Source organism: Staurois parvus, unplaced genomic scaffold (assembly GCF_062004578.1).
Source record: "Staurois parvus isolate SC_StPar_1 unplaced genomic scaffold, SC_StPar_1.0 ptg000678l, whole genome shotgun sequence".
Taxonomy (NCBI): domain Eukaryota; kingdom Metazoa; phylum Chordata; class Amphibia; order Anura; family Ranidae; genus Staurois; species Staurois parvus.
The window spans coordinates 9,677-25,449 of record NW_028318474.1 but is presented as its reverse complement, the minus strand read 5'-3'; positions in this window follow the sequence as shown (position 1 = coordinate 25,449).

Here is a 15,773-nt window from a genome sequence, read left to right as displayed (position 1 = left end):
AGTTTGACACCTGTGTTTTAGGGCCATCGTTCAAAATTTCCTCTACAGAGACAACCTCTGAAGGCTTTTAAAGCGATGCCTATGAAAAATTTTAGGTACTGTAGTTTGTCGCCATTTCTAGGGTGCAGGCAGTTGGGTCTTCACATCTTTTATATTTCACTGAAAAATTGAGCATTTTAGTGTAAAGTTTCATTCTGCACAAATGTTGTGTAACATAAAAAAATTGCAATCACCCTAGTTTTATTCTCCAGGACCTCTGTTTTTAGAATTTATATGTTTGGGGTTCTAAGTAATTTTCTAGCAAAAATGCTGATTTTAACATGTGCGTGAAACATTTAAAAAATTGCCCCTGACAGCAAGTGGTTAAAATAAAATCAATGGTTAGACTGTAGACTTTCAGTGATTTTAGATTAATTCTTTAAAACAAGCCCTCCCTAACCTTTAGCTGCAATTTACAATTGACAAACTACAATTTATCTTCAAATTTCACAGTAGAAGCACAGAAGTCTTCAAAGTCATTCTTTTAAGTTGGCCATACACACTTTGGGGTAGATTTACTAAAACTGGAGAGTGCAAAATCTGGTGCAGCTGTGCATGGTAGCCAATCAGCTTCTAATTTCAGCTTGTTTAATTAAACTTTGATCATGTAAACCTGGAAACTGATTGGTTTGATTTGAATGGAGAGCTGCACCAGATTTTGCACTCCCCAGTTTTAGTAAATCAACCCATTTGTATTCAGTAGCCCTGTTTTGGGGCTGGCAATTATTTGCACAATGTGTGCATCTAATTGGATGCAAGTGTTTGAAAATTGTTAGACTGTTCTGAAGGCTCAAGGTTTTTTACTTTCGTACATTCTATGCATGAAGCTGAAAACCCTTCTGTGTCTAGCAGTCTCCCCAACACCCCTAACATTTACCTGAGCCCCATGCTGATCCAGTGATGAGCACAAAAGCATCGGTTCTGCAATGACTTTCACTCCTGATTGGCTCACTGGCTGTGATTGACAGCAGCGGGAGTCAATCATGAGAGTGAAGGGCTGAGTCGTGGCTCAGTTTTTGAATGGACACAGAGCCGTGGCTTGGGAGCGCACCTGCTCGAATGCCCCTATAGCAAGCTGTTTACTATGGGGGTACCCAACAAGAGGGAAGGGCCAGGAGGGGACCCAAGAAGAGGAGGATCCGGGCTGCTCTGTGCAAAACCACTGCACAGAGCAGGTAAGTATGACATGTTTGGTATTTTTAAGAAAAAAAAAAAAAAAACTAAGACTTTAGTATCACTTTAAGCCTAGTACGCACAATAAGAAAATCGGACGAAAAATCCCACTTTCAGAGCGATATTGTCTGTGAATCTGACCGTTAGTACACCGCTTTCGAAAGCCGATCACAACAGTTCTTGTGAAATTATCGAGCACAAAAATTTTTCTTGTCTGACACTAGAATGAACGATTTTTGTTTTAATCAGTACAATATTAGTCTGAAAGAAATCGAGTGACCGAGACCATGCATGCTCTGAAAGGAAAGAATATATTACATCACTTCTGAAGATGACATCATTAACTGTAACTTTAGTAGCCTCTTCACTTTCGATATGAGACTAGCATGCAAGGGGAAAAACAAAACAATCATTTACCCGACATTCTCATCGTGTGTATTATGCTTTAGACAAAAGGTGATTTGGCTTGTTGAGCAGGCGAGGGAGGCCGTCTGGTCCACCTACCACTCAAATTTTGTCCAGTTTCGTGGGATTTGGCTAAAACTTCAGCAGTGTTTTTGCCAACGTTATGCTCCCCCCCTCCAAGCATTAACTTGGCAGCCTTCTAATCTCAAAAATAGATGTACAGTTGCAAGAAAAAGTATGTGAACCCCTTGGGATTACGTGGAGTTTTGCATGAATTGGGCATAAAATGTGCTCTGAACTTCATCGAAGTCACAACAATAGAAGAACACAGTCTGCTGAACATAATACTACACAAACATTAGATGTTGCCATGGTTTAATTGCACATAACATGTAAACATTCACAGTGCAGGGAGGAAAAAGTATGTGAACCTTTGGACTTAATAACTGGTTGACCCTCCTTTGGCAGCAATAACCTCAACCAAACGTTTCCTGTAGTTGCAGATCAGACCTGCACAACGATCTGGAGTAATTTTGGACCACTCCTCTTCCCAAAACTGTTTCAGTGTAGCAATATTCTTGGGATGTCTGGTGTGAATCGCTCTCTTAAGGTCATGCCACAGCATTTCAATCGGGTTGAGGTCAGGACTCTGACTGAGCCACTCCAGAAGGCGTATTCTGTGCTGTTGCAGCCATTGTTTTGTTGAATTACTTGTATGCTTTGGGTCATTGTCCTGTTGCATCACGCATCCTCTGCGGCGCTTCAGTTGGCGGACAGATGGTCGTATGTTTTCCTGCAAAATGTCTTGATAAACTCTGGAATTCATTTTCCCATCAATGACAACAATCCGTCCAGGCCCTGAGGCAGCAAAGCAGCCCCAAACCATGATGCTCCCTCCGCCATGTTTTACAGTGGGGATGAGGTTTTGATGTTGGTGTGCTGTGCCTTTTTTTTCTCCACACATAGTGTTGTGTGTTCTTCCCAAACAACTCAATCTTGGTTTCATCTGTCCACAGTATATTTTGCCAGTAGTGCTGTGGAACATCCAGGTGCTCTTTTGCAAACTTCAAACTTCAATCAGGTGAACGGTGTAGGAATTACAACAGTTTGCATATGTGCCTCCCACTTGTTAAGGGACCAAAAGTAATGGGACAGAATAATAATCATAAATCAAACTTTCACTTTTTAATACTTGGTTGCAAATCCTTTGCAGTCAATTACAGCCTGAAGTCTGGAACGCATAGACATCACGAGACGCTGGGTTTCATCCCTGGTGATGCTCTGCCAGGCCTCTACTGCAACTGTCTTCAGTTCCTGCTTGTTCTTGGGGCATTTTCCCTTCAGCTTTGTCTTCAGCAAGTGAAATGCATGCTCAATCGGATTCAGGTCAGGTGATTGACTTGGCCATTGCATAACATTCCACTTCTTTCCCTTAAAAAACTCTCTGGTTGCTTTTGCAGTATGCTTTGGGTCATTGTCCATCTGCACTGTGAAGCGGCGTCCAATGAGTTGTGAAGCATTTGGCTGAATATGAGCAGATAATATTGCCCAAAACACTTCAGAATTCATCCTGCTGCTTTTGTCATCAGTCACATCATCAATAAATACAAGAGAACCAGTTCCATTGGCAGCCATACATGCCCACGCCATGACACTACCACCACCATGCTTCACTGATGAGGTGGTATGCTTAGGATCATGAGCAGTTCCTTTCCTTCTCCATACTCTTCTCTTCCCATCACTCTGGTACAAGTTGATCTTGGTCTCATCTGTCCATAGGATGTTGTTCCAGAACTGTGAAGGCTTTTTTAGATGTCGTTTGGCAAACTCTAATCTGGCCTTCCTGTTTTTGAGGCTCACCAATGGTTTACATCTTGTGGTGAACCCTCTGTATTCACTCTGGTGAAGTCTTCTCTTGATTGGTGACTTTGACACACATACACCTACCTCCTGGAGAGTGTTCTTGATCTGGCCAACTGTTGTGAAGGGTGTTTTCTTCACCAGGGAAAGAATTCTTCGGTCATCCACCACAGTTGTTTTCCGTGGTCTTCCGGGTCTTTTGGTGTTGCTGAGCTCACCGGTGCGTTCCTACTTTTTAAGAATGTTCCAAACCGTTGTTTTGGCCACGCCTAATGTTTTTGCTATCTCTCTGATGGGTTTGTTTTGTTTTTTCAGCCTAATGATGGCTTGCTTCACTGATAGTGACAGCTCTTTGGATCTCATCTTGAGAGTTGACAGCAACAGATTCCAAATGCAAATAGCGCACTTGAAATGAACTCTGGACCTTTTATCTGCTCATTGTAATTGGGATAATGAGGGAATAACACACACCTGGCACTTAACAGCTGAGAAGCCAATTGTCCTATTACTTTTGGTTCCTTAACATGTTGGAGGCACATATGCAAACTGTTGTAATTCCTACACCGTTCACCTGATTTGGATGTAAATACCCTCAAATTAAAGCTGACAGTCTGCAGTTAAAGCACATCTTGTTCGTTTCATTTCAAATTCATTGTGGTGGTGTATAGAGCCAAAAATGTTAGAATTGTGTCAATGTCCCAAAATTTATGGACCTGACTGTACCTGAAGAGTGACTGCATTAGATTGGATGCAGTCACTGTTTCACTGGCAATTTTCCACCCAGCTCCTCTACCAAAATTTGACTTTTGTCAAGCCAGGTAGATTTGACAGAGCCTCCTACAAGTTGAACTATGACTAGTTCAGCAGGAAAATCTATGGCTGGAGTTTTTGGTGCTGTTCACACATTTCTTGCTTCCACTGGTAAATTCTTTTTATAGAGCAGTCCTATTTGAATGCTCAACAAAACCATAGTTGTTATGCCTCCCTTTAATTAGTGTATACTGTTGATTGGGATGTATGGATTATTGTGTTGGTTAAGAAGAAGCAGCACAGTGGCTAAATGGTTAGCACTTCAGCCTGGCAGTACTAGGGTCGTTGTTTCAAATCTCAGCCACAGCACCACCTGCCTGGAGTTTGCCTGTTCTCCCTGTGCCTGCGTGGGTTTCCTCCCGCTACTCCGGTTTCCTCCCATACTCCAAAGACACGCTGGTAGGTTAATTGAATCCTGTGTAAATTAAGTACCTGAAATAAATAAATGAGTCTTTTTGCTATTGGTAATGGTTTGTAGTTCTGTGTGGTGGTTGTCTGATGGGAATTTCAGTGTGTAACTTGATCTGATTGTTCAGTATGGAGCCTGGTGACGTTTCACATTCAGGAACATTTCCACATTTCTGAAGTATGTTAATCAGATAAGAAATCTTGCAACATTCCTGTCTTTTCAGAGGGGAGGTTACTTGACTGTCTCCTTAGAACTCCCCTTTGTTACTATATTACTTTGTCTCCTATTACCTGTCCTGCTCCCTGTTCAGCACTGACTGCCCTGTACACTCACAGCCCACACATACAATTCTTGTCTTGACAAACAACCGACACGCCCTGACTAACTACAGTTTGGAAATCTATTTATATGTGCAGGTGGCACCGAGCAAGTCATATGTCCTTTCCTTCAAATCGATGTGAATTTCCTGAACTCTGACCAGCTTGGGCCTCGCACAATAAAGAGGTGGCTGATTATGTATGCAAAATCTCACTGTCCTTCCTGTGGACAACCTCTGTCCTGCCCATTTTTATGCGTGTTCATGTGACGGGAGTACTGAAGTGAATCAGCCATACACCAGCTTATACTATGGGGAATGGTAGTGATCGAGAATGGTTTAGTTTTGGTTGTGTGTTTAGTTGAGCCTCATCTGCACTCTTTCTTTCCAGATAAAGTTGTCTGATGGCCCCAACAAACATGACTTTTGCCCAGTGGGTGGGTTTAGGAAGATAATGTCATATCTGTGTCCAGATGAAAGAGAACATAAATGCAGTAAGCACACATTAGTCGATTGAGCTGTATTTCAAGTGTGCTTTGCTCCATGTAAGATTAGCATCAAGGTGAGGCCTTGGACCATGGACTTGGAATGTTGTGGTCTTATGATCTAGCCCTTGAAGTAGGCTAATGGGTTTCAGTGTAAATCAAATCCTTGGAATGTGTGTGCGTTCTTGTGTGGCTGTTCTAGGGGGTCTAGTAATTGTGCAAATGGAAAAGCATTATTATTATTACAGGTACTTGTATTGCTCCTTATACATACGTTGTACATTCACATCAGTCCCTAACCCTCAAGAGGCTTACAATCTCAGATCCCCAACTCACATTCATACATAGACCTCTTTGGGCCAGTTTAGGCAGGAGCCAATTCACCTACCAGCATGTCTTTGGAGTGTGAGAGGAAACCGAAGCAGTCACATGCAAATCCCAGGCAGGAAGTGCTGTAGTTTGGATTATTACTAAAGTGAAATTAGTTTAGTGTATATATCAAGGGCACGTTACCATTTTCGTATTTACCAGTATAATTACATTGATTATTTTGTTCCTAGCCTCATCTGTGTGTTATTTACTTTCCAAGACTATAGTCTCACTTACAGTACTCCTGCCATGAAAGAAACAAAGGGGGTGCCATGATCTTTGTGAAAATGCTGGTTTTCGGTCTAATATTTGGTTTTAGTATCTTTAGGGTGCACATCAAGAAACCCAGAGAGTGATCAGAAGCCTGTAACTGGGGTACTTGCAGAAGAGACCAATCGCTAGCAGTATTTATCATTCTATAGCACCAATCGTTTGCACAGTGCTTTACTACATGAGGGCAGACCGTACAGACACAATACAATTCAGCACAGGAGGAATCCGAGGGTCCTGCTAATTAGAGCTTACACTATGAAAGGTAGGGTCAAGTGATACAAAAGGTACGCATGCCACAAGGAGTAGAACTACATTGTTCTGTTTTCCCTTTTTTGTAAGTGCTACAACTGAAGGAAGGTTAGTGGTAAAGTGTGCCATTTTTCATGATGACACAATATGGCGCAGTAGAGTTGATATTCCTAGAGGTGATGTCACATAAAACTTTGCTGGGAAATTGTTTAAGCAGTGAAAGTTTTAAGTTTAAACATTTTCAGTGCAAAATAGTGCATTGAGGAAAAAGAATCCTCTGTTCAAGTACAATATTGGGGGGTACAGTATTGGCCTGAACTATAGAGGATAATGATTTCTGTTTACTAGTTTCATATAAGTGCAAAATGAGCAAACTGTGTGTCCTAGGTTTGGTAAAACTGAAGCGAATTCTGGGGTGTATCACTAGAGGGATCACCAGAAGGAGGAAGAAAGTCCGTCCATATTTCTCTGTATAGATCTGTAGGTATCACTAAAGGGATCACCAGCAGGAGGAAGGAGATCCTGATTGCCCACAGTATATAGCTCTTTAGTTAGACCTCATGTAGAATACTGTGCCCAGTTCTGGATACCTCACTTATATAAAGTATTGTATTGATAAGAGAGAATGAGTCCAGAAATGGACACTAAAAATGGTGGAATGTCTGAGGGATAAAACACATAGGGTGAGACAACAGGAACTTTAATATGGACAGCCTCCAGGATAGAAGGGAAAGAGGGGCATGATTGAAACCTTTAAATACATTAAGTTTGTAAAGAAAGTTCAGGAGGGCAGTATCAAGACCAAGAACACGGGGGCATGAGCTCAAGCTATCAGGAGGAAAGCTCAAAACCAACTTTAGGGTTCATGTACACGGGCGTATTGGGACATATGTAAAATTTAAAGTGGTTCTAAACCCTTACATATACCTCAGATGTTTAATAAATGCTCCTCTGTACGTTGTACCTGTTTATCTGCAACATTTCTTCTGTTGATCGTTCTGAAAACACTCAAATTAAATGATTTTTATTCAGCTCTAGCAGCAGGGGCAGATATCTTAACTCTCACGGTGCTAGTCTTGGTGAGAGGAGCTCTGAGCCCTGATTGGAGAGAAGGAATACAATTCACACAGTACATGGAGAACATGCACAGCTGTGGCTGTCAATCACAGATGTGTGCTGGAGCTGTTCTCCCCCCCATCACTTTTTTTTACCTTTGTGTCAGGAAAAGCTTCAGAAGTGACTGCTATAGATAAGAGGAATGAGGCAGCAGAGAGAAATTACACTCCGCACACTCAGAGTACACAGCATAGAATGATGTGCTTTGCTCATATTTTATGTCTGAGGTTTACACCCACTTTAATGGTATTTCGGCACCTGGGAGCCACTGATGGTGTATTCAGCTGCATGTACAAGTGAATTACAGGATACAGCTGGCTCCCAGGCACCGAAATACAAACACGTTTTACATTATTTACCCCCTCTACTCCCATGTGCATGAGCCCTAGGGGTTGTTTTTTTTTTTTTTTTGTTTTTTTTTTGTTTTTTTTTTACTGAAAGAGCAGTATCAAAAAAACGGGGGGCAGACCTGAGCACATTTTTTTTCTGCCATCTCTACATCCTCTACATTTTTATGTAATCACTTGCTTGTTCCATATTGCTCACTCAAGGTGGGTAATTAATAAAATGTGTCTGAGACCGCTCTGTCTCAACTGCTGCCATTGCCCATAGCAACTAATCAGCTTTTATCTTTCATTTCTTTCCAACACAATTTAAAAAACTGACATTTAAAAGCTGATTGGCTGCACTCCAAGTAAGACCAAGTTTCAGACACTTTTTATTATATCCTCCAAGTATCAGCCAGGCAACTAGCATTCTGAGAAGTTGGTATTGGCAGCGGTCAGGCTTTCTTTAAGACTTTCCAATAAACAATTACAGTAAAACTGCTCATAAGTGGGTTTTTTTTTTTATATATATATACAAACCTTTAATCCAGCTATGTTTTTTGTTTAAAAATAGAGTGTAGGCCTCGTTATAAAGGCAGGTGAGGGCCGGTAAGAACAGATCTCCTAGATTGTAAGCTCGAAAGAGCAGGGCCCTCGAACCCCTCGTGTATCGCATTGTATTGTTACTGTACTGTCGCATGTTCTGTCCCCCTTTGTAATGTACAGCGCTGAGCTAACTGTTGGTGCTTTCTAAATACTGTATAATAATAATAATGGCTGAGATGGAGTTTTATCATCCTCTGACCATTCAGCCACAACTTGACATGTCTACCAGCGTGGCAAAACTTATACCACAGGTCATGTTCAACGGACATTCCATACATATTAAAGTGAATGGGTCCTTTGCAACCACACATGATGCTCAGTTCAGTGGGCCTTCAATGGTTAACACATGTGGTGAGGAGGTGGCATACCCTCACCTCTGCCTGTCAAATGCCTCTGAAAAGCAATCAACGGCATATGTAAAGCCCTTAATGTATATCTTAAAAAGGAACTTCAGTCAGGTGTGTGAAAATTAAAAGTCAGCAACTGCAACTATAGCTGCTGACTTTTAATTAACACACTTGCCTGGCCAAGGATTCAGAGCGGTCTTCACCCGAACTAGTTTCTTCACTGATCTTCGGTCCTCAGCACCGGCATGTTAACTGTGAGCAGCTTGCTGTGACTCCATGCGACTTCACAGCCGCCTTCCCTCTCTGTATGCACAAGCCACTCTGCACTTTGTGAATAGTCCCGCAGAGTTCTGGGACCTGTAATGTGTTCTAGAACAGTGGTTCTCAACCTTCCTAATGCCGTGACCCTTTAATACAGTTCCTCATGTTGTGGTGACCCCCAACCATAAAATTATTTACCCAGTAATTATAATTCATGAGTGTCGTTTTACCTCCAATACTGCTGCTTTCAACACAGTAGCTGCTTTTAACAGAGTAGCTGCTTTCAACACAGCAGCTGCTCTCTACACAGTATCTGCTCTTTACAGATCGGAAATATGTGTTTTCTGATGGTCTTAATGGGACCCCTGTAAAAGGATCATTCGACCCCCAAAGGGGTTGCGACCCACAGGTTGAGAACCACTGTTCTAGAAGGTTGCGGGCAGAGAGGGGAGAGAACTTCTGCTCTGATTGCCTACACGGGCGGGTACCTGTCAAAACTAGATACCTGCTCCCTGCAAAATAAAATGTAGCAAAGAAGGGGGATGAGGAAAAAGAGCAACATTTCCCCTTTTGGTTTCAGTTCCACTTTAAGTACTGCTAGCATTATTATATCTAATTGGTCTGTTAGCTTCCTGTAGCCCTTTGCACATCAGAATGGGAACATGTAACCATGTGCATTTCTCATCTCCTACAACAGTCCTGTATATAGTCTAAACCGGGTGTCGGCAACCCGCGGCTCCGGAGCCGCATGCGGCTCTTTTTCACCTTTCCTGCGGCTCCGGAGCACACTGCCCACCAGGTGACAGGCAATAGGGTCGGCAAGCCGCGGCTCTTTTAATGCAGCTCTTCTGTGTGCCGGGCGCCCGCTGGCAAACATTGGCTGTCATGATGTAGGCGGGGCAGCGTGACGAACTCCTCTCCTCTCACAGTCCGCTCTGAAGACCAGAACGGCGCGGGAACACAGCGAGAGGAACGCGCGGAGCAAAGGTAAGTGAATTGACACAATATGGGGAATGAATTACTATAGGGGGGATGAATTACTATATAGGGGATGAATTACTATATGGGGGATGAATTACTATATGGGGGATGAATTACTATATGGGGGATGAATTACTATATGGGGGATGAATTACTATATGGGGGATGAATTACTATGTAGGGGATGAATTACTATATGGGGGGATGAATTACTATATGGGGGATGAATTACTATATGGGGGATGAATTACTATATGGGGGATGAATTACTATGGGGGATGAATTACTATAGGGGGGATGAATTACTATATGGGGGATGTATTTTCAGTTTTAAAAATGTTTCTCTCAAAATAAATTTCAATCGTGGTTTTGGTGAGATTTGGCTCAGTTGAAAATAAAGGTTGCCCACCACTGCCCTAAGGCTATGATTGTGATTATGACGATACACTGTGGCCCTGATTAACCCTTTGCTTACTGGGCCCTTAAACCCCCTTCATGACCAGAGCGCTTTTTGCAATATATGCAGTGTCGGATTTGTTTTAAATGTTGCAATGGTTTTGCGGCTCCCAGTCTTTTTTTCCCTCTCGGAAACGGGTCCAAGTGGCTCTTTATGTCTTAAAGGTTGCAGACCCCTGGTCTAAACACTTAAAGTGATAATAAAGGTTTGCTTTTTTTTTTGAAAATACAAAACATGTTATTTGTACCTGCTGTGTGCAGGCCTGGATCATCCTCTTCTCTGGTCCCTTGCCAGCACTCCTGGCTCCTCCTTCTGTCTGGGGCCCCCATAGCAAGCAGCATTTGTAGGGCAACTGAGGAGGCGTGTTCCCAAGCCACTGCTCTGTTTGTCCATTCACACACAGAGCCGTGTCCTGGCCCGCCCCCTCTCCTCAGTTGCTAACTGGCTGTGATTGACAGCAGTAGGAGCCAGTGGCTCCCGCTTGCTGTCTCAGCCAATGAGGAGGCAGAGACCCAGGACAGCTAAAGCTGTCGCAATGGGGCTCAGGTGAGTATCGAGGGGGCTGGGGGCACTGCTACACACAATGTTTTTTACCTTCATGCATAGGATGCATGCAGGTAAAAAAGCCTTGAGCCTTTACAACCACTTTAATATACTAGAGACACGTTTCCCACTTTTGCTGGAAGTTCCAGATTTAGTTTACAGTCATTGTTGGTAAAATTCCCCTCAAGGAAAGTAAATACCATTTTCTTCATCAGTGGCCATATTGTAGGTGAGTGGAGAGCTCTTGTTTGTAGAGTCTGTCATCCAGTCCCTTGTTGGCTCAGGTGATCAGCCGTCCCTGCAGTCTGGTCATGTTTATACATGCGTGTAAGGCCCCTCCCACAGGTAGCAATCACAGCTGGGTGTGTGCACTCACAAGTATGTCTGTGGACCCGGTGAGTGTGCTTTTCTTTCATTCTCTGATCTTTAGACATTAATAGATGACCTTAATGGCTTCTAATGTGTTTTATGAGATCGTTCGTCTTAAAGTTGAGCCAGCCACCTACAATGTGTAACTTGATCATTAACTGCGCCTCTCTCATACCAGAGAACACTAAATCTCAGCTTGTATTGTGCAATATTTACTTTGATGCAGGATTATTCGAGTTTTATAGAGAACTATATCATTTCTTATGTATATTTATGCATTCACTGAATGTAGTTGTGTATTAGATTTTTGTGTTTTGTTTTGTGTTTTTTTTCTCTTCTGTTGCTTTTTGTCTATAATGTATGGGGAAAAAAATATACAGTACTGGCTATATGGAATTCCTACTGCGTATTTAAAATATTTAAAGGGGACATACCTGGTCAATTAGACAAAGTGTTTGTAGAAGACACAACAGCCTTGGGTAAAACAGTAAAACAAAACCAGCCAAAACCTTTTTTTTTTTTTTGGGGAGGTGGGGTAGGACCTCTTTCAGGTTTAGGTCTCATTACCCTAGGTACTCAAGTCCATACAGCGTTCATGAGGCATTTGATTATATACCTGGAGCTGCTTGCAGGGAGCCTGTGTGAAAGAATGCATTGGCTGTGCTGTGTCTTATAGTGACTTGGGGCCCTTGAATGTACCACAGAACGTGAAGGGTGATGAGGCATCAGACACTCCTGGAAATGTCAGGTGAAGATTCTTCTTCAGGCAACAGCAGTTCCTTAAGGGCTTGTTTTACACCTGTGTTTCTCTCTGTAAAGTGATCTGTGGTGGATTGCCTCCTCACAGTCTGATTTAACCCTGTACAGCCTGCTTCACATTGCAGAAATTGTGTGTTTTTGCAAATAAAAGGATTGGTAAAACAAGCAATTGAGGTACCCCCCACCAAGGCTCTACTCTATTTTTCCAATTTTTATCTGAAGATTAGGTAAAATTCCCAGAGACTCTGGAGAATAAAATGAGGGTAGTTTAAATTTTTCATGTCACATGAGATTAATGCACGTTCATAAAACTCATATTTACAGAACAAAAATACACCAAATTTAATTTTTAGATGTGTCGTGTAAAGAGATGCCCAAAAATTAACGGCTTAAAATTTCCCTACAACTGTGTCAGAGTACCCAAATTGTCCATAGACAAAGGTTTAAAAGCCTTTACAGGTCATCAGTTTGGCGCTAACTTTGAATGATGTCTCTGGAATTATTGCTCTTACTGCGGCATGTGTGATGATGCCCAATATGTTTAGTGCAATCAGACGGAGCTTGATCAGCTTCTTTCTCAGCCAGCGCTGCCTGATGACAGTCCTGAACCCAGGAGTGAGCTCTTTACTTCCGTGTTCATTCAGCAAGCCTTCGGCCAGGGCTTTGTTTAAAAGTCCTTGCTGTTGCTGATGTACGCTTTATGTTCATGGCCGTGAAAGGGTTTAAGAAACCCTATTTATACACTTTTTAATTGCTGGTAAAAGCACAGAAAAATCAAGTGCTTAAATTCTTAACTAAAGCATTTTCTTGTCCATAAGTTATTTTATTGACTTGCAGTTTACTTTTTGAACTTGCTGGAAAATTTGACTACTCCAGGAAGAGTCGATTCTCCAGCCCCCTTCCTCTGGTCATCCCCTGTACTGTGTCCGCAGTCTCTGGTCATCCCCTGCACTGTCCGCAGTCTCTGGTCATCCCCTGCACTGTCCGCAGTCTCTGGTCATCCCCTGCACTGTCCGCAGTCTCTGGTCATCCCCTGCACTGTCCGCAGTCTCTGGTCATCCCCTGCACTGTCCGCAGTCTCTGGTCATCCCCTGCACTGTCCGCAGTCTCTGGTCATCCCCTGCACTGTCCGCAGTCTCTGGTCATCCCCTGCACTGTCCGCAGTCTCTGGTCATCCCCTGCACTGTCCGCAGTCTCTGGTCATCCCCTGCACTGTCCGCAGTCTCTGGTCATCCCCTGCACTGTCCGCAGTCTCTGGTCATCCCCTGCACTGTCCGCAGTCTCTGGTCATCCCCTGCACTGTCCGCAGTCTCTGGTCATCCCCTGCACTGTCCGCAGTCTCTGGTCATCCCCTGCACTGTCCGCAGTCTCTGGTCATCCCCTGCACTGTCCGCAGTCTCTGGTCATCCCCTGCACTGTCCGCAGTCTCTGGTCATCCCCTGCACTGTCCGCAGTCTCTGGTCATCTCCTGCACTGTCCGCAGTCTCTGGTCATCTCCTGTACTGTCCGCAGTCTCTGGTCATCCCCTGCACTGTCCGCAGTCTCTGGTCATCCCCTGCACTGTCCGCAGTCTCTGGTCATCCCCTGCACTGTCCGCAGTCTCTGGTCATCCCCTGCACTGTCCGCAGTCTCTGGTCATCTCCTGCACTGTCCGCAGTCTCTGGTCATCTCCTGTACTGTCCGCAGTCTCTGGTCATCTCCTGTACTGTGTCCGCAGTCTCTGGTCATCTCCTGTACTGTGTCCGCAGTCTCTGGTCATCTCCTGTACTGTGTCTGCAGTCTCTGGTCATCTCTCCTGTACTGTGTCCGCAGTCTCTGGTCATCTCCTGTACTGTGTCCGCAGTCTCTGGTCATCTCCTGTACTGTGTCCGCAGTCTCTGGTCATCTCCTGTACTGTGTCCGCAGTCTCTGGTCATCTCCTGTACTGTGTCCGCAGTCTCTGGTCATCTCCTGTACTGTGTCCGCAGTCTCTGGTCATCTCCTGTACTGTGTCCGCAGTCTCTGGTCATCTCTCCTGTACTGTGTCCGCAGTCTCTGGTCATCTCCTGTATTGTGTCCGCAGTCTCTGGTCATCTCCTGTACTGTGTCCGCAGTCTCTGGTCATCTCTCCTGTACTGTGTCCGCAGTCTCTGGTCATCTCTCCTGTACTGTGTCCGCAGTCTCTGGTCATCTCTCCTGTACTGTGTCCGCAGTCTCTGGTCATCTCTCCTGTACTGTGTCCGCAGTCTCTGGTCATCCCCTGTACTGTGTCCGCAGTCTCTGGTCATCTCCTGTACTGTGTCCGCAGTCTCTGGTCACCTCTCCTCCTGTACTGTGTCCGCAGTCTCTGGTCACCTCTCCTGTACTGTGTCCGCAGTCTCTGGTCACCTCTCCTGTACTGTGTCCGCAGTCTGTGGTCACCTCTCCTGTACTGTGTCCGCAGTCTCTGGTCACCTCTCCTGTACTGTGTCCGCAGTCTCTGGTCACCTCTCCTGTACTGTGTCCGCAGTCTCTGGTCACCTCTCCTGTACTGTGTCCGCAGTCTCTGGTCACCTCTCCTGTACTGTGTCCGCAGTCTCTGGTCACCTCTCCTGTACTGTGTCCGCAGTCTGTGGTCACCTCTCCTGTACTGTGTCCGCAGTCTGTGGTCATCTGTACTGTGTCCGCAGTCTCTGGTCATCTGTACTGTGTCCGCAGTCTCTGGTCATCTGTACTGTGTCCGCAGTCTCTGGTCATCTGTACTGTGTCCGCAGTCTCTGGTCATCTGTACTGTGTCCGCAGTCTCTGGTCATCTGTACTGTGTCCGCAGTCTCTGGTCATCTGTACTGTGTCCGCAGTCTCTGGTCATCTGTACTGTGTCCGCAGTCTCTGGTCATCTGTACTGTGTCCGCAGTCTCTGGTCATCTGTACTGTGTCCGCAGTCTCTGGTCATCTGTACTGTGTCCGCAGTCTCTGGTCATCTGTACTGTGTCCGCAGTCTCTGGTCATCTGTACTGTGTCCGCAGTCTCTGGTCATCTCTCCTGTACTGTGTCCGCAGTCTCTGGTCATCTCCTGTACTGTGTCCGCAGTCTCTGGTCATCCCTTGTACTGTGTCCGCAGTCTCTGGTCATCTCTCCTGTACTGTGTCCGCAGTCTCTGGTCACCTCTCCTGTACTTTGTCCGCAGTCTCTGGTCACCTCTCCTGTACTGTGTCCGCAGTCTCTGGTCACCTCTCCTGTACTGTGTCCGCAGTCTCTGGTCACCTCTCCTGTACTGTGTCCGCAGTCTCTGGTCACCTCTCCTGTACTGTGTCCGCAGTCTCTGGTCACCTCTCCTGTACTGTGTCCGCAGTCTCTGGTCACCTCTCCTGTACTGTGTCCGCAGTCTCTGGTCACCTCTCCTGTACTGTGTCCGCAGTCTCTGGTCACCTCTCCTGTACTGTGTCCGCAGTCTCTGGTCATCTCTCCTGTACTGTCCGCAGTCTCTGGTCATCTCTCCTGTACTGTGTCCGCAGTTTCTGGTCATCTCTCCTGTACTGTGTCCGCAGTCTCTGGTCATCTCTCCTGTACTGTGTCCGCAGTCTCTGGTCATCTCTCCTGTACTGTGTCCGCAGTCTCTGGTCACCTCTCCTGTACTGTGTCCGCAGTCTCTGGTCACCTCT